The 20,608-nt window shown below is 35.2% G+C and overlaps 1 pseudogene; it reads right to left on the bottom strand.

The window, feature by feature from the left end:
- Nucleotides 1-440: 440 nt before the first annotated feature.
- On the bottom strand, nucleotides 441-2,169 carry LOC141552921 (pre-mRNA-splicing factor SLU7 pseudogene; annotated as a pseudogene).
- Nucleotides 2,170-20,608: the final 18,439 nt, after the last annotated feature.

The raw sequence follows: 20,608 nt of genomic DNA, 5'->3' as shown, positions 1-20,608 counted from the left end.
CTCTCTCCCAGGCAGTTAACCTGTCAAATTTCCTTCTATTTACCATTTTCTAAATCTCTTCTCATCATCTGGCAATTACATTGGAGCTGTTTGCAAAGGACACAGCCCTGTTGGTTTAAAAGGCCTGTATTCTCCCCAAGTATAATCCATTTCTGCAATCTGATTGCTTTTTGTCTGACTTATCAGGTAATCCCTTTTTACCATTAAAATAAATAACTTCCAAGGAGAAAAAAAATCCATGATACTGATTTCTCTGAAAGCAGCTTGCAGTGAATGTAAGTTCTAGTAAACACCTCCATCATATTCTGCTTGCTGAAAGAGTTCCAGAAATTTATTTAAAAGATAGTAAGGAAAACAAATGAAGTTTTTTCCATCACTGTTTACCAAGAGAATAAAAAGAATAAATACAATTTGGGTGAATCTTTTTTCAACTCATATTATTATTGTCCAAGAAAAGAAGCCATGGGGTCATTTGGCCTCTGACGTTTCATCTTATAGGTCTCCATTTCCTCTTCAGTACACTCTTGGGTCTCATGCATGCTATTATAAGGCCTCTTCCTTTCATCTACCTGCATGCTCTCCTTGACATGGAGAAGGTGGGCCTCCTTAGCCTTTAATGCCTTTTTCAGTTTTTCCTGTTTCTTCTTTTCTTCACCCTCACTGTCAGAACTACTCTTCCTATGCTTCTTTTTTTTCTTCTTCTCTTCTTTCTGCTTTTCTTGGTGAAGCTCCGTTAGAGTTTTTGGTCTGCTTGTTTGCTCTTCTCCTACAATATCATCAGGAATATATTCATCTGTATTAGTGATTTCCTTCCCAGCTTCTCCAGTACAGTAAGAAAACTTAACAAAGGAATGATAGCACTTATATCCCCATCTACCTTCTTTCCAATAGGAACCCCACATATGTGTATGATTATTGATTCTGACATCTTCCTCATACTTAGAGCAGGCAATAGCTCTCTCTTGTCTTTTGATGATTGTTCCGTGTTCTGTTTGAGCTAAGAGTAAGGGGGGGGGGGGAGAGCATCCAGGTGTTCTTGACCTCCAAACTTCTCTAGGATGCTTTCTTTCTGTTTTTCTTTGAAATCTTCTTTCTTGACTTTAAAAGATTTATACAGTAACTCCAGTTTTGTTGGATCTGCATGGAGATGCACTTCAGACCCTTTGTCATAAGCTTCCCAGGTAAACAACTGTGTTTGTGCCATTGAAATGGTATCTCCAGTGTATCGCACGAAACTGTCTCCTGCGTAACTAACTTCATCAGGATTCTTTCCTGCATTGCCATAGGAATTCTCTTGCATTGCTCTTGTTTTTGGATCATAGTAGGTAGAATTGGGATCTAAGTTTCTCAAATATTTGTCAATATCTTCTCTAATTCTGAGATTCTGGACAGTAATTCATCTTTTAGAGTCAAAATTTTGTCCAGGCATATCAATGTCATCTGCACATTTATCTTCATCTTCATCTTCACTGTTATGGTCTCTTTCCATTTGAGAATTTGGTTCTTCTTCCCCACACTGATGTTTTGGGGAATTCATTTGTTCCATTAACTTTCCTGAGGCTAATTCTTCCTGTAGCTTCTGAGGTTTCAATGTACGTTTAGCAGGGTCAATTTTGGCATATTCTTCCACGATCTTCATATGTTTCTCTGAGTTGTAACCATTCCAGCGATCCATTTTACCGTCATAATCAAACATAAGTTGAGGTTGTATATGTTCATCTGGTGCTAAGTTAGTTCCTGTAAATTTGGCACCAACGTGTCTAGGTCTCAAAAGCAATCTTTTTTTTTTTGTGGTTCATAGCCCCACAATTTTCACATGCTCCTTTGCGATATTTTATAGTCACAACATTCTCCTTTACACCTCTCTTATACCATTCTCCAGATGAACTGTACTCTTTTTGTTTCTCAGGTTAGGGTCTCTGATGCTTTAGTGTGGGTCTTTTTGATGGATCTATATACCATGGCACAGAGGAGATATACTGAGGAATATGAGGATTGATATTTTTCCTTCCTCATTCACTTCAGCTGGGGCATTACCCAGCTTTCACTGTTCTTCTAGCTCCTTCTTCTTTCTCCAGTCTTCCCTTGTCATTTTCTTTGGCTTTTTCCCATGTCACTTGATCCCCCTGGAGGGCCAGAATTTATTGCTTCTGAAACAGCAGCTGGCATGGTCCTGGTTATCTGGTGGAGTCCCTGCATCTATTGAGTGGAAGACCCCAGAAAAATGACTCGTTGCCATAATCGCCACTGACCAGGCTAGCTCCACTGAAGGGCTCAGAATCAGTCCTAGTCAGGATAAGCAAAAGTCTTTGCCCCATGTTGTGGGCATCAAAATGTAATGTCCTGGGGGCAGTTAGGTGGTGCAGTGGATAGAGCACCAGCCTTGAATTCAGGAGTTCAAATCTGGTCTCAGACACTTAACACTTCCTAGCTGTGTGACCCTGGGCAAGTCACTTAACCCCAGCCTCAGGGGGAAAAAAAAATGTAATGTCCTGTCGTCTCTCAATTGTAATCCTTCTCTGGGAGGAGGTTTATTTTCTGTATAATCTTTTCCTCTCTGTGAGCAGGTTTCTTGGGAGGCTTCTGGAGCCTCCAACCAGAGTGAAGGTAGAATCTCGAATCCTCTTCTTCCTGAATCCTGGCTCTGAAGTTTTCCCAGGAAGTCTTGTTCTTCTCCCAATCTAGACTGCTTGGTTTATCTTTTTTCTTGTCATTTTAATTTTAGGGTCTATGTTTCTTCTCAAGCTGATCTTTATCAGTTTTCTTTATACAAGTAGTCTTTTTTTTTTTGCCCTCTTAGAGCAATAAAATAAAATAAAAATGTCTACATAATAAAGGGGTAATATTATGTTAATTTTTCTCATGAGGCAATTGGGGTTAAATGATTTTCCCAGTGTCACACAGCTAGGAAGTAATGTGTTAGAGGCTGGCTTTGAACTCAGATCCTTCTGACTTCAGGGACAGTTTTTTATCCACTTCATTCATCTAGCTGCTCCATATGTTAAATCTTTTTTTTATAATAAATAATGATTATTTTAAAATTTCTTAAAGGGAGGGCTCATCTAACTATATTTTATAGATGAATAAACTGAAACCCAGAGAGACCAAATGCCTTATTCAAGATTATACAAAAAGATCCAGAACTATACTATAATCATTTTAATTCCTTTTTGGGTCTCTTCCCTTTATAGCACCATGAGATCACTATATAGAGAAGGATTGGCAATCAGTAAGTCAATCAATAGACAATTATTAAGCATTTATTTTGTTCCATGCACCATGTTAACACTAGAGATGCAAAAGACAGTTCTGATCTCAAGGAGCTCCTAAGTGTAAAGTAAGGGAGGCAACATCCTTACAACTACATACAAATATATGTATAAACAGTAGTTAATAACTAGAGGGAAGGCATTGGTATTAAGGGAGATCAGAAAGCCTTTCTGGAGAAGGTAGAATTTTTTGTTGAGACTTGAAGGAAACCAGGGGATCCAGGAGACAGAGGAGGAAGGAGACTTTTTCATGTATTGGGTACAGTGCAGGAAAATATCTAGATTAAGGAAATGTGTGTTTTTATTCAAGGACCAATAAGGATGCCAGTGTTATTGGATTGAAGAGTATTTTGGGGGAGGAGCTATGGAAGAAGATTGTTAAGTACCAACTTAGCACTTAGTAAGAATCTAACAGGAAAGACTGGATGGCAGGTTATAAAAAAGGCTTCTGATGACAACCACTTTGTATTCAATCTTGGAGGTAATAGCCACTGTAGTTTATTGACTATGGGTTTGAAGGGTAACATGATCAGACTTTCATTTCAGGAAAATCACTCTGACAGCGGAGAACAAAATGGAGTGGTGAGAGACTTATGGCAGAGACAATTTGGAAAATGTCCAAAGGAAGAAAACAAGGAAGATGAGGAAACTGAAGACTATTCAACATACGTATTTGTTCATGAAATTGGCATATTTAGATTGGAGAAGAAAAGATTTAAGGGGGACCCAGTAGTTTTCTTCCAGTATTTAATGGATTGAAGTATGGAAAATAGCTCTAGAAATAAGCTCTAGAAAATAGAAGAGAGAAAAATTAACAGAGAAGTTGATATAGGTTGAAGGAAGAAAAATTCCTAACCATTCAAGTTATACTAAAATTGAATGAATTGCTTTGGGATAGAAAAGTACTCTATCAGAATTCATCAATTGAAAGATTATTGCCCACTTATTGAGAATGTGCTGGGGATAATTCTTGTTCAAGTAAGAATTGGATAAGGTGATTCCTGAACTCACTTTAATTTCTGAGAACCAATGATTCGTTAAAGTATCCAGACAGATATAAGGGATACTATAATTTAACAAGTTGTAATGGGTTATGAACAAAAGTTTCCAAAGATACATTTAAATATTCAAGCCCATTCAAATCTTCCAATAATTTATCATAGAAGTACAAAATGTTAAAACTGCAAAAAGATCTTAGAAGTCATTTTGTCTAACCCCCTTATTTTATGGATAATGATTTATTGGATATGTGTGTTTCAATCCCATCCTGGTTATATTTTATTCACTTAAAAAGTTAATATTTCTTTCTAATTCTGAGGTCTCTTCCAATTCATTTTTGTCTGGGAATGTTTGATGTTCTCATTTTAATTATGGAAACATGTCATCTACATAGCCAAGATGACAAGAATTATATATGCAATTAATTCTTGAGTTTCTTCTTTTGGATTTGTGATTTTGGATTATAATTTGATTGGTATATTGAAGCCCTGGTAAGGAAATTCCCTTTACCAATACAAATTTTACACCTAAAGTCTAAGATTATTGCTTAGGGAACTGTGACTTTGAGTTACATAGTTATATACTGCAGACTGGACATGATTGCTTCTTTCAAAATATCAAATTTTTGGTAGCAGTCTGAAAAATCTCTGACAAAAATCTGCTGCTTTGTTGGCCAACCTTTAGAAAAATTATTTAAAACACAAAATTGTTGATAAGTAAATTAGCAGTGCAAAGGATAAAAAGTACCATTTCAGTAAGACAAGAAACAGCATAGAATGATGGACAGTTAGTCTTAGATCTAAGAAAGAACTGGGTTTCAGGTCCTGTCTCTCCTATATCAGCCCAAGGGACATAATTTCTCAATATTCTAGATAACTCACTGAAACTTTTAAGTTGCAGAGAAAGTGTTGACTTGTAAAAATGGAGAAAATTTTTTTCATCTGAGAATACATTATATCAATGAAATCACAGTTGCAGTTCCTATTTCTATTTCTCTAGAGTAGAAGGGATTTCTTAGCATCTGAGCATATGATTTAGATTATCTTCACATGCTCAGAGCTCAACAGACACACACTTCCATATTTCAGGAACAAACTTGTCAGTCTCCAGTATCCATAGCCTATGAAGCTGGTGGAAAAATTCTCCTTGCATTGTGAAATCTCCTGACAGAAAGTGGCTTTGATTGTTATTGCTCTGGAGTGACTTGGACCAGATGAGATGAAGCAGTCCCAGCCAATGTTGCCCCTATACCACCAACTCTGCCAAGGCTTACTCTTATACTTATGTGTCTTGCCCACATAATTTCCTGAGTGATCATGCTACCCAATGTGTGTCCACTGGCATGTCCCTCGGAAGATCTGAAATACCCAATCAGGGATACATTAATGGGGTGAAGAATGCGTGGTTGAGTTCTCTATTTGTCTTGGAACTCCAGTAACCACTAAATTGTTTTGTGTATTTTGTGAATCAGATTGCTGTCAAATCTCTGTGTTTTTTGGGTCGGTTACACTCCACTGATTCTTTAGTAAGGACCATTTGATGTATAAAAGTCCTGAAGCCATTCAGGCATTTTTCCTCTTCTGTCTCTCTCTTTTTTCAAACAGAAGTTTGCATTTTGCCTACTGCAAAGAATGCAAAGAGACCCAAAGGTCTAAGTTCATTTTGGGAAGTCCAAACCCACAAATTCTGATTGGCTTCTAAACTTGGCCAGACATATTCAACCAATTTGCTTGGTTCTGTAAGTGCATTATACATAGGTAAGACAGACTGGTTAGTTTTAAATTTTTGATTAAGTACACATGAATTATTTATGTTCTTTTCATGTAAATGAATTGAAATTCTCTTCATCCCACCCATGTGATAGGTCATAGGGATTTTATTTATTTTCTGAAAGGATATATATATATATATATATATATATATATATATATATATATATAACCATCTCTATGGAATTCTCTGGGATAGTCTACAATAAGAAACAGAATATATATGAAAGGAAAGGTGAGAAGCATTTAATTATCTACTATGTGGTTCAGGATATAGAGGGCTGGGCTTTGAGCCAGGAAGCATTGAGTTCAAATCCAGTCTCAAAGGCTTATGGACATTAGGATTCTTCCTCTAGGATACTGAAACACAAAATGTTCTAGGCACTGTGTTAAGCACTTTGCACATATTGCTTCATTTAATCCTCAACCCTAAGAAGTAGGTGCAATTATTATCCCTATTTTACAGTTAAGGAAACAGGCCAAGGTTGAAATTGCTGAGAATCATACAGCTAGTAAATTTCTGAGGCTACATTTGAAGTCAGATCTTCCTGATTCTAGATCTATTGCTATATCTACTGCATAACACAGCTACCTAGCTAGACTAGGAAGAAAGGAAGGAAGGAAGGAAGGAAGGAAGGAAGGAAGGAAGGAAGGAAGGAAGGAAGGAAGGAAGGAAGGAAGGAAGGAAGGAAGGAAAGAAGGAAGGAAGGAAGGAAGGAAGGAAGGGAAAGGAGGGAGGGAGGAAGGAAGGAAGGAAGAAAGAAAGAAAAGGGAGGAAGGGAGGAAGGAAGAAAGGAAGGAAAGAAGAGAGGGAGGGAGGGAAGAAGAAAGTGAAAGAAAAAAATGACCTTTATAAACCACCCACAATGTACCAAACACTGTAAATACAAATAGAAAATTGTGTCAATACTTGTTCTTAAGAAACTTGCGTTCTAATTAAAGGAAATGACACATATTAGAGGAAGTTTTTGATATGCATGGCAAAGTAGATGATAATATCTGGAGTTAGTGATAGGCTAGATAGGAAGGTCTATTTTACAAGTATTGTGGTCAATAACTTTCAGAAGCAAAATCATATATATATTTAAGATTGTTTTCTTGTTCCCCGACAAATGTATTGGTATGGGATGAATGTGGGATTCAGAGTCAATTTACAACAGAATCTACAGCTCAAAAGGAAACTCAGCAGCTATGTAATCCAACTCATGAAAGAATCCTTACCATGATATATATGTCTAATGATGGTCCAGTTTCTACTTGAAGTTCCCCAAGGGGTGGACTCCTACCACTGCTTGAGGCAGATCATTCTGCTTTCACACAGCATTAAATGTTAAGAAATCCTTTTAATTGTTCAGAGGTTTCCTGAATGTCTCTCTGAAACTAGCTTCCGTTATTCCTGGTTCTGACCTTTGATACCAAATAGAACATGCCTTATTTATTTTTCACATAATAGAGTTTTTCAGATAGTTGAACATGGTTATTAGCCTGTTTGTCCTGAGTTCATTTCTTCAGGCTTAACCCATCTAATCCCTTAAATAAATCCTCATATAAGAAAGCTAGCTAAAGAATATGCATTCAAATCCATTTTCTGCCTTTTTTTTGTCTCTTATTTAGAAAAACATAGGCAAACCCCTATATTTTCACTTAGGTCAGAAAATTATCTTTAATGCCATGTTTCATCTTTAGTGCCATGCTTTAGCTGAAATTCCCCTCCCTATCCCCCATTTTCTCATGGTTCCAAATTCTGTTAAGAAGCTATTTTCATTTCAAGCAATTAATAAGTAAACATTTATTAAGTTCCTGCTAAGATCTAGGCACTGAGTTTAGACCTTCAGATACAAAAATAAACAAAAGCTGGTTTCTGCCTTCAAGGATCTTACCATCTCTACTTATTCTAGCCCATAGACTTGGTCCTGAAGTTCTCATGACACAACTAGTGTCATTCCTGAAGCTCTCTGCTTGGCAGTTATCAGCTATAGAATCTCTGATCTCTCCCATTGCTCTCTGTTTCAAACTGCAACTCATTGCTTCTCCAATATGCGCTGCTATCTGTTGAAGGTATGTCTTGATGCTACTGCAGCTTTTGAGCCCTATATTTTTTTGCATTTTTTTTATTAATTTTTATAATTATAACATTTTTTGACAGTACATATGCATAGGTAATTTTTTTTTTACATTATCCCTTGTACTCCCTTCTGTTCCGAATTTTTCCCCTCCTTCCCTCCACCCCCTCCCCTAGATGGCAGGCATTTCCATACATATTAAATATGTTATAGTATATCCTAGGTACAATATATGTGTGCAGAACCAAATTTTGTTGTTGTTGTTGTTGCAAAGGAATCAGCCCTATATTTTTAAAGTGAAACCATCCAAAGCCAACATGCCATCTTTGTCTCCATTTTAAATCAGCCTTACACATCAGGTGGTGGACAAAGTGTCATTCAATCAACTTCTCAATGGCAGGTTTCGACTTTCAATGTTAGCTGAATTCAAATAATTGAATTTTATTCTTCTTTTCCTTATATCAGCATGTAGGTAGAGTTCCCTCCCTATAATCAATGCCTCTGAGTCTTTGTTTGATGGGGGAAAGGGATACACATTGTATTTGTTCCTTCAATATCCATTCTGTCACTTACTGATTGTTTTTTGTTTGACCATGTACACAGTCCTAAAGCTTCAATGAACCTTAAAAAAATATTAAAAACCCTGGAGAAGAGAACAAGTTGATAATGTCTACCCAGTTCCTTCTCCCTACCCCTTTATGTTATTTTTACATGTAGTAAAAGCTAATATATTTATTACTCTTTTCCACTTTTCTATCCATTTTATTAAGAGGAAAAATAGCTACTTAGGACTTTATGCTAAAAACTCTTTCTTAGTCTATTGTGCTTTCCATTACATTATGATACCTCTCAACTCAAGAACTCCTGAATTTAGTAGCTTCTCCTCAGAGATTTGTTTAGTGCTGGACAAGCCCCAGGAAAAGAGAAGATATTTTGTTTCAAATGGTCTCCAAGGAAACATTTCTATGAAGCATGATAGCAAGATTCCCATGATGCACATATCCATGAATTTTCCAAGGAACAGTGAGTCAATTGAGAAGAACAGAAGTTTATATTGATATATTTGATGCTACTCTTTTTCCCTTCCCCTCTGGAAAAATGAGTTCTTAAATTCTCTCTCTCTGTGTCTCTCTCTCTGTCTCTCTTTCTCTCTGTCTTTCTCTTTGTCTCTATCTCTCTGTCTCTGTCTCTCTCTCTCCCCTTATATATTAAAGCATCAAAATAGAGAAGTTAGGTGGTGCAATGGATAGAATACAAGCTCTGAAGGATCTAAGTTCAAATCTGATTTCAGACAGTTGCTGATTGCATGATCCTGCAAGTTAAGTCCCTTAACTTGTTTTCCTTAGTTTGTCATCTATAAAATGAGCCTGAGAAGGAAATGGCAAACCACTCCAGTATCTTTGCCAAGAAAATCTCAAAATGGAGTCATGAAGAGTCGGACATGACTGAAATGACTCAATAACAACATAACATCAAGATAGTAAGTTTATGTATTTTCAAATAGGATTTCAGATCAACATTCCCAAGGCTAGCAAGAATCAACTCACATCTAAAGACAAAATATGACCTAGAAGTATCTGCAAGATAAGAAGATGAGGAATACATTTTATAGTGATATTGAACAGTTTTACAATAGCTTTAAATGGAATAAATTTTACTGATGTTTGAGAACTGTCCAGAAATGCATTCTCATATTTCAGTTTTGCTAGGGGGAAAGTACCAATTGAAGGTTCAGTGGGATTAAGTAATCATATTAAGAGGGAAAGGTATTCTATATTTTATTAAAAAGCTACTGTTATACTGAGGGATAACTGGATTAGTTTAAAAGTTCCAAGAGAGCAGGATTTTAATGCTGGCTCCAACAGTTACATTAGTTGCATGATAATGTCCAAGACATACAGTGTTTCCGAGTTAGCTTTCTTATCTCTAAAATGTAGTTAATAACATATATATATATATATATATACATATATGTATATATGTTCTTTTACTCATAGGATTGCTAAAGAAAAGTGCTTTGCAAATCTTAAAGTAGTATATTAATCTCAGTTTATATAATTTATCTAATTTCCTTTTGATCTAATACTAGGCTTTACTATACTTAGAAAATTCATCTATCTATCAATCTATATCTACATGTATACATGGTTATATGTCTTTATCTAATTTCTATATCTAGAGATAGCTAAATCTACATGTATATTTCTATCCTCTTCAGTTATGGTTCTATGTATGTATGTATGTACCTGTCTATCACCTGTCATTTATCTTTCATCTATCTATATAATGTATATTTCTCTACCCAGTTAGATAGTGTGGCACAGGTAGACTTGGGTTAAAATACATCCGCTGGAAAAATATTGGCTGTACAATGCTGGGGACATAATTTAACTGCTTAATGCTCTAAACAAATTTTCAAGACTTATTATTTGCCATTTTTGTACTAGCTTACAATGATTGAAGGAGTTTCCTTACTTTGGTGTTCTCTACACTTATGAATGACATAAAATATCTAATTGCTTTTTCTATTTCTCTCTCTCTCTCTCTCTCTCTCTCTCTCTCTCTCTCTCTCTCTCTGTCTCTCTCTCTTTCCCTCTCCTTCTTATATACATATACATATATATGTATGTTTGTGTGAGTACATGTGTGTGTGTGTGTGTGAGAACAACTAGGTGCCAAAATGGATAGAGCACTGGGACTGGAATCAGGAAAGTTCAAATTGATCTGAATTCAAATCCAGTCTCAGGTACCTAAGCAAGTCTATCTCAGTTTCCTCAACTATAAAATGGGGATCATAATAGCACCTACCTAATAGAGTTGTTGCGAGGAGGATCAAATGAAATAATATTTGTAAAGTGTTTAGCACAGTGCCTGGCATTTAGTAGAGACTATATACATGCTTATTCCCTTCCTCCTTCATCCTATACCTTGCAAAGTATGTTAGAGGAAGGGATTAGCATTAACAAAATCACTTGAAGCATTATGTCCAGATTGCAAGATATTTTAGTACTATCATAATTTGCTTGATCAGACTACAATATCAAATTCAGTTATGGGTACCTTTCTATAAGAAAATTGTTGAGTTGTACATTGTCTAGAGGAGGACAACCAGAATAACAAGGAGATTCTGAATCATGCCATATAACAATAAATTGAAGGAACTTCAGTTGCTTAGCCTGAAGAAAAGAATACATAGGAGTGGGGATGGGGTGGTCATCATAGTTGCTTTTAACTATTTAAAAGCTTGTCATATCGAAGATGAATTATACTTATTCTGCTTGATCCTGGAAGGCAGAAGCATCCAAGTGTCACAATCTATAGGGATATATAGATTCTATACATAGAAAAAACTCCCTTAGAACTTTCCAAAAGTGGAATGAGATACCATGGTAGACAATAGATTCTCTTTCACTATAGGCCCTCAAGCAGAAATTGAATTATGACCCATAAGAGTTTGTATATGGGATTATTGCTTCTATTAAGAATTGGGCTAGATGATCACAGAAGTCTCTCGAAATTCAGTGATGGTGAATATAAATATGTAAGGATTGGGAAAACAATCAAGACAGAAGAGCAAGGAAAATCATTTTAAGGAGGTAGTGAAAGTTCTTTCTTTCTTCTACATGCTCCAATTAACTAACAAGCATTTAGCAGCAATGATGAAGAGTGAAATTTAAATTAGCTTTTTAGAAAGAGTGATTACTAGCAAGCTCATTGTTTTAGAAACATTCTCCAAATCATGGGAATACAATCTTTCTTTAAACACATAAAATAACTGGAGAGAATAATTTCAAACTCTGAGATGAAATAATAACTTTATACTATGTTACTGAATGACTTTTTTTCCCTTTGTAGTGTCTCCATGAAATTCCTTTTATTCATGGCTCTCTTTTAGGTTTTGGAAGTCAAAGTGCCTTTAAAATCCTCAAGCTACCTTTCCTCATCATGTCTAGCTTATTTTCAGTGTATCTCTTTATCTTTGATGAAGACATTGCTATTAACTGTAGCTGCTCTAATGACAATACTATATTGGTATTCACATTAATGAGAATGATGGGAACTCTTGATAGCTTGATTTTTTGAAGTTCATAAGATCATGGTGAGGGAAGGAAAGAAATTTGATATACTATCCCTAAGGCTATTTTCCTATTATTAGTCCTTTACCATTAGATTCAAGCACCATTCAATTGTCTGCTGTAAGATTGCACGCTTCTAAAATTACTTGATGTGTTATACATGAGACCTTATGTGACTGATTCTTGTGGCAAATTCTATCTTTTGTGAAGTGCCTTTTGTCTTAATTCAATGATCAAAGCGTTCATTTTTCTCTGATTAATTAAAGAAGTTGAGAGCACATAGTCTATACCTTTGATTGATTCAGTGGAGAAGTATCAATCTTCTCTACCAAAAGAGCAAGTGGTTGTCATATTTTAAGAGAGACCTTAATAAGCTGGAATGCTTGCAGAAAAGAATTAGGGGAGAAATGATAGATATTTTCAAATATTTGAAGGTATGACAAGTGAAAATGACACTAGACATTTTTCTTTTTACTTCAGCTGAAGCCCAATATATCCTGCTCCAAAATTTTACTTTTATTCTGTATGTATCTTTCTGCTTCAAATGTGTTTCTTGTAAACAACATATTGTAGGATTCTGGCTTTTAATCTACTCTGCTTTCCATTTCTATTTTATGGCAAGTTTCATTCCATTCACATTAATGGTTAAGATTCCTGATATCGTATTATTCTCAGGTTATAATTTTCTCTCTCCTTTCACTTTCCCTCTCCTTACCAATGTTTTGCTACTGACCACAGGCTCCCTAAATTTGCTTTTCTTTTTTTCAACCATCTCACTTTCTTATGCTTTTACCTTTTTATTTCTGCCCTTTCTTCTATTAGCTTTCCTATTTCCTTTCTCCTTTCTTCTTCTATTTCCCTATATAGGTTTGTGTTCTGATCTTCCCTGTCTTCTCTCTATGGTCAGGGCTCTTTTTGCTTTTTTGCTCATTTTAAAAAATTGAGCTCTGTTTCTAGGGCATAGGGGAGATTGTCTAGACTTGCTCTTTTTATAAGGCCCCAGTGAGCAGGCTTCTCTGGGTGGAAGGGGAAGAGAGACAGATTTATATAAGGGAGTATTGTGAAATATTTTTCAAAACAAATACAGCTTTCCTTAAGTAGAATGACAGGGCTTGAGAATTAATGGGTTTTAATTTTTCTTGTAGGTCTTCAAGCAAAAGATAGATGAACAATTGGATATGTAATAGTAGGGATGCTTTTGGGATATGATTTGTTCCTCAGCTCTCAAATTCTGTGATTCTTTTATTTTGCATGCTGTAGTAGGAATTTTGCTCAGGGATTTCATAAAATTGGTAGCCACTATGTATCCTTCTAGCTCTGAAATTCTGTGATTTAATTCCATAATTTATGGGAAATAAAAAAAGAACATAAGAGAAGTTTCAATTATACTAAGCCAAATGGTCTATTCCAGGTTTCTAGAGATATAATTATGGATAAACATTTTTTGGCTCTATGGATGACAAAAATTTATCAACTAGAAAATTTCATGTAAGTCAATACACATTCATTCTAATTAAAATATACTATAAGTAATAATTCCATTAACAATAACGATTCTGATATCAAGGAGATTTATGGCCAGCTAAGAGGTATGATAATTATAAATACTTTCATTGTGGTCATCATTTGTATAGTAAATCATTTGTATAAAATCAAAAATTAAATAATTTAATTTTTGATGTCAAAAAAACCCTGCAGGTCAGAAATTTTACAAGCAAATCCACTTCAAAAGATACCATTACTGACTGGGAGAATGTAGTGATTGAATGTTAATTCAACAAGCATTAATTAGATGCTTACAATATGCAAGATACCTACAATATTCAGTTTTTAAAAGTTGCTTCCCTAAATTCTATTCAATTGCACATTCATCTCACTTCATACATCACATTTAATTTTGTAGATGATTCTTATTCAGAATTATAGTATGTGGTATGTGTGCAAATGAACCACAAAAGGTTATTCTAATATAGAAAAACAAAAATGGTAGCAATTATTTTACTTTAAACATGTTGTTTTCAAATCAATGTCATGAACCTATGGTAAATATGCAGAGGCCATGAAAACACTGGATTTGAGATTATAAGACCTTCAGCTTGCTGTTGAGCAGTTGTATGTCTTTGACCAACCCTTTTAACCTCAATAGGCTTCAGTTTCGTAACTTGTAGGAGAAGAGATTAGATTGAATGCTCTCCAAGGTTTTTTTCCTCTCAGATTTAAATCATATGTTCTTTCTAATATTGTTCTATTTCTACAAGTTGCTTGGCCTGCAAAGAATGTTAGCTTGTCTTGGCTGTATGTGAAATACAACTTTAGCTTACAAATAACTTATGTGGGGAAGGCGTGGTTAGATAGAAAACATTCTAAAAAAGATCTAAGGCAGATAGCAAATTATTTGTTTAATATGAAGTTGACAGTGTGATATAGAACAAAGCAAATGCAATCTAAGGATGCATTGAGAGACATGGTATATTGTCTTTGACTCCCTGGTCATTCCACATCTAGAGTATTATATATTTTTAATAGGAACCACATTTTAGGAAGGGTATTGGAAAATTTGAAATTGCCCTGAAGATGGTAACCAAGATGATGACCATTTGTCTTCAAGACATATGAAAATGGGTTGAATGAATTGGGTATGTTTAGCCTGGAGAAGAAAAGATTTAGAAAAATGTAAAGATCTTTTAGTAGTTGAGAGGTTATCACATGAAAGTAATAATAGACTTGTTTTTCTTGTCCCTATAGGGTTAGAATTAATAGCAATAAGTAGAAGTTTGCAAAAATGTAAATCGAGGCTAAACATAAAGAAAAGCTTTCTAAAAGAACTATCCAACAGAAAATGAAGATTTCTTCTTTAGTTCTTTAAGTCAAAGCTAAATGGTCACTTGTTAGGTATTGTACATTCATGTAATGATATGATTGTTTTATTTAAGTCATTAATTCATTTTTAAGACTATTTTATTTTTATTATGGAGCAGAGGGTTATATAACATTAAAGCAATCCAATTCTTGTCCAGTAGTTAATTGGATTTCTTTCTTTAGCTGTTGATTGTAAGTTTGGTGTTTCTTTATATATATATTGAAGCCTTTGGTTATTCATTCTACTCTCTAAGAGTAGAGGCAACCATTTGGGGAGATCCAGAGAGTGATCCCTTTGGATCACAGTTTGGAAGTATTTTTAAACTTGGTTTCTTTTTTTCCTCTTTCTGGTTCATGTGTACACTGAAAATAGTCATTGCACACAATGGTCAATCCAGTGGGTAAAATTTCTGGCTCAGGTTTCTTGCTATTGTGATAAGAGAAAAATTGCGATGGGAAATAAAGATGGGAAAGACTTGGTACTACTATGATAAGAAAAGAATACTATCCCATTCTATAATTTAAACTTACAACATTGTTCTTGAAGGCTGAAAAGGTCACAAAACTTTCACAGTCAATACTGGGAGAGAAATCCTATCTCCTGCTTTGACCAGGTATCAGATGTCCATACTGTCCCCATTCTGTTTTTGTTCCCCAATATGTATACCTCCTTCTTTTGGTAAAATCCCACTTTTCTATGCTGTTTATTCACATTCAGTGAAATTTTCTGAAACTGACATTTTGAACTCTTTGAATTTTCATACAGATGAGCCGGCATTCTAAACATAAAATAAAATTTGCAATTGATGATCTCGATATATTAATTCAGTGACAGGCAATAGTATCTAATTAACAGATCCCTCATATAATTTTTGTCACACCAGTAATTAGTTGTAATGGACCTGGACCTGGGCCCCCCGTGTGGAGAGGAGCCGCCCTGATGTCAGTTGCCTCCAGGAAACAGTTCTGGGTTGAGCAAACAGAGCTACTTGTCACTAGACAAGTAGGGCTGTGAGCCGCCTGGCCATATAAGGAGAAAAACTAGGCATTGTTAAAGGAGCTGGTACCGCCCACAAAGGGAGGAACTGGGGAGGGCCCAAATAATTGCATAAATCATTAAAACAACAACGGCTCGGGGAGACATTTTGGGGAGCAGACAATAAAGAACAGCTCTGCTACACTTTGGCTCTCTGTTTGCTTATTCCCCCGCTTCCTCTCCGAAGCGGGGCCGGAGACGTCTGAAGGCTGGAGGAAGGTAGCAGCATGCGGTAAGGTACTTTCAGTTTCTAGGGAACCCGCAACAATTAGTGAAAAGAAATTTTGGAAACTCACTTTTCTCTATCATCATTATCCCAGGTTCTTTATGATATTTTCTATAGCTCAAGGGGTCTTTTTGGTTTTTCATAAATCCAGAGACCTCTTTTCCCATAAAAACACTCTGATCAAAGTATTTCAGTTTCAGTGTAATCCCAGGTGTTGCCCCAGGATCCCACTACTCTTAGTGAACTAGCAACCCAGTTACATAGCAAAACAAAACCTTGGAATCATGGTCTTAGAAGGCAGGGTGAATGAAAGGATCAGGTTAGAATTAATTTTGGCCTAGAGTATTCAAACATGTGATTGATTCATGGCTATATCAGCAGTGATAGATTCAGAGAGAAAAAGAGAGACAGAGAGACACAGAGAGAAACAGAAAAACAGAGACAAAGAGAAACAGAGAAAGAGAGTCTAACAACAAGCTTAAAGTTAGAATTCAATTTTTTGAGAAGCCAGAAAATCTTTCCTTCAAAGTTGTAACAATCAGGGTGATTCTTCTCCAATGTAACAGTCTGTCCCCCCATTCCAATCTATATTATCCAATATTAAATACCTATGATTATCTCAGTGTTATTTAATGACAATTAACTTTTATAAGGAAATGTGTACTAATATCACAACATCAGGAGTATGATCATTCTGATAAAGGATACTTCAGGGCATCTTAAATGTCTTTAGAGATTTGATAATATTTATTTAATTCAATTCGACTTTCAAAAATTGGCTAAATGTCTACTGTACACAAAAACAATTTCCCTTTCCTTCATAAGCCTAACCATTAGCATTAAAGTTTGTCAGACATGGTTGGGCTCTTGTTAAGTACACAAATTCTTAATTAAAGAATTAAAAAGACAAAAGTAAACAGACAGTGAGAATTTTTTTCTTATAGTAACCAAGAGCAGGAAAGAGAGAGTGCAAGGCAGAAAGAGATTAAAGAATTTGAAAAAAATGTATCAGAAAGGAATTGTTCGAGATAGAATTCATTTACCTTTTAGACATTAAAAGACTAAGGAAAAGTAAGAAGTTTAGAACTTAAAGGAGCCTCCTTAGAGAAAAGAAAATCTCTTGAAGGACAGCCATTGAATCATAGTTTCTCTTTCTAGTCATCATATAAAGCCATCATTCTAAGATTTTTTTGGTGCCTTACCAGAATAATCAGGGGAGCAAAGGGGGGGGGGAGGAAGGTAATGTATGAGTCATGTCTTGATAACTAGAGGAATAAGTTCATTGTAGTTTATTGATGTGTTATACTTATCTAATCTTAAGATTTGAGGTGATAAAAGAAAATATGAGAAGACAGCAAAGATAAATTTCCCTTACTTCACAGTTTTATCTAGGACTAATCCATTATTAAAATCACCAGCACTGAACAATACTTTTCAAACCTTTTTGAATAAGATAATTTTTTTTCATGAATTCTCAGATTTTTAGCAGAAACAGAGTCTGACTGTGGGTCTGAGTTTCATCTTCTGTAAAATGAAAGAACCAAACAAAATTTACTGAAGCATGCCTTCCAGCTCTAAATCAAAAATAATATTTAACTACTAGATGTTTCATGTGACACTCCTAATGCTGTGCAGAAGCATGGCTCAGAGTCTGGGAGATAAGATGCTCAACTTGTTGTTTGTACACAACCAACCTGTCCTGGATTATGGTGCAAAATTAGTGACAATTGTACTTAAAAAAATTGTCCATTTTCCTTAAAAAGTCAGTATCTTTTCTCATACCTCTCTCTTTCTGTAGAACATTTCTGACTCACTATCTACAAATGTATAGATTTATAAACAATCATTTCAAATAGTTTTGCCTTTCCCTAGCAAATTCAGCCTTCTTTCTGAACTATGTATGTATTAATGAGTCACACATACACAGATATATATGACTATCTATATAGACATATCCATATAAATAGAGATAGAATGGATCAATCCTAGTTTCATCACCTTGTCAGAAAGGAGTCAGATCTTCAGAAACAAACATGATACAAATTTTTAAATATTGACATAGAATCAGTAAGCAAATAAATAGTATAATAACAAGAAAATACCTCATAATGAAACATTTCCCAATGAAATATATGTCTGCTGCCCTCCTAGATGGTGAAAAACCTGAGAGGTCAGAAGCTGCTTTAAATTCAAGTTTTAGGACATGAACAGCTTAGCCCTTCTTCGAGTATGGCAAAGAATTGCCGATCATACAGCATTGTTCAATATCCAACATTCTACAGCTGGCTTGTAGCAAAGCAACTTAAATTAAAAAATAAGAAACCCTGAAACCAGAACTCCTGAACATTGAGGTGGGGAATTAAATGGACTTAGTCAAAGCAAGTATAGCGTAAGGTCTAAAATATAAGACCTTTATCCCAACATTAGGCTATACTTATCCTCTCTTAATGTTTGATGGGATAAAGGTCTTTATCCATTTTAGACATCATTAGAATATCAGGAGCCCCTCCAGTACCTCCCATTATGTCATCTTAGGTGCCTCCCCCCCAATGGTCATCCCTATCCAAGTACCTTCCCTATTATGTCATTGTTCTTGTTACCTTACAAAAGAATCCTGTATCTGATATTCAGTGCTGGTTTCTTTGAGACCAACCATGAATCCATTTGGTCCCAGTAAATCTATCCATTTAATAAATTCTGTATTGAATACTCTCTAATCTTTATCTTGCTCAGTTTCTCCAGCATCACAGGAAGGTGGTTAGAACCAGTGGCTAACCTACATAAGGAGAAAGCTGCCTTAGCCATGCCTAATCAATGCCCTTTGCATAGTTTTTTGGGATCACATGGTTTTTTTGTCACTTCCTCTTATCACTTGCTCTCCCACCCTACACATTGGACCATGGGGTAAACAACATGAAAAAGGTTGCTACATCATTACACCTCAATAGAAAGAATATTAGAATACTATGATCAGTCACCTTGGACAGGTCACTTAATCTTTCTTGCCTGAATTTCCTCATCTGTAAAATGAAATAATTGGGATAGATGGTTTCGAAAGTAATTTCAGTTCTAAACTTTGTAATCCTATAATAATTTACTATAGAGTCATTTTGCGCCAAATAGAAGTTGCTGCCACACCCAATATTTAGTTTCACAGATAATCAAATAACCTAAATATTTTCTTTCTTTCTACCACTTAGTTTAAAAGGGATGATGCTTTTAAAATACTAAATTTTAATTGAGAAAGTCAAGGAAATATTATGGAAATTCATATTAAGTCTATCTACTCAGTTCTGAGAGTAGTTCTTTATGCACATTTTGAAGTAGTGCTGGGGCAATAAAAAAGAATTCTTTTGTGACTTTGTGGTCTGTTTTTGTTTTTAGGTATATTAATGGGACTTGTCTGACACACTCTTTAAAAAATTAGGCATTAATTTTCTTCAGTGCTGATTTCACAGTTGGCACAAATGCAGGCCAATGTATTTTTTCTCTTTTTTTGCCCCCTTTCCTTCTAGCTTTTTTCTCTTTTTGTTATTTTTCACTTTCTTCCTTCCTCATCTCCCTTTTATCTTTCACCTTCTCCTCCTTATGTTTCTCATCTGTTTTTTCTTCTTGTTCTCCTCCTCCTTCTCTTCTCCCTCTTTCTTTTTCTTCTACATTAACTGTCAGCAATATTCATGCTTTAAAGTCCCTGCTAAAGTCAAATGTCTCTTTCTTATCTTTCTTCCCCTAGATACTAGATTCTTTTTTTTTCCCCTCTTCTCTCTCTTTATTCTATTTCACTTGACAGTCTCATCATTTTAGATCTATGCTGATAATTCTTTTTTAATTTTTTTAATTTTAATTTTTTATTGTAGCTTTTTATTTACAGATATATGCATGGGTAATTTTATAGCATTAACAATTGCTAGAGAAGTTGACAATCAAGCCCTGTACTTCTCTGAGCTCTCAGAGATGTTTGTTGATGGTTTGGATATGAAAAAGTTACTCATAATTGTCTCTGAACTCTTGAGACAAAATGTTCAAAGCTCTAGCTGGGGATGATATCATAGGCGGTGACATTCTCTTTGCAATAGAACCACGTGTTGGACCCTTTAGATAAGTGAGACATATAAATCAGACAATTGAGAATTAAGCTTTGGGAAATTCTCATGGATTAAATGAGTCTAATTTGGATTAAAAAGCCAATCAATTCTTTGATTTTACCAGTATTTGTTGTTGATGTCCTTAACCTTGAGGTGGGGATGTATAATTCTAATTGTCTTTAATAATCACTATGGCTCTTTGTCACTGAGTTCTTTCTAGCACAAG

Source organism: Sminthopsis crassicaudata, chromosome 1, assembly GCF_048593235.1.
Source record: "Sminthopsis crassicaudata isolate SCR6 chromosome 1, ASM4859323v1, whole genome shotgun sequence".
NCBI classification, from domain to species: Eukaryota; Metazoa; Chordata; class Mammalia; order Dasyuromorphia; family Dasyuridae; genus Sminthopsis; species Sminthopsis crassicaudata.
The sequence above is the reverse complement of the archived record's forward strand: the minus strand, read 5'-3'. Positions and strand labels throughout refer to the sequence as shown.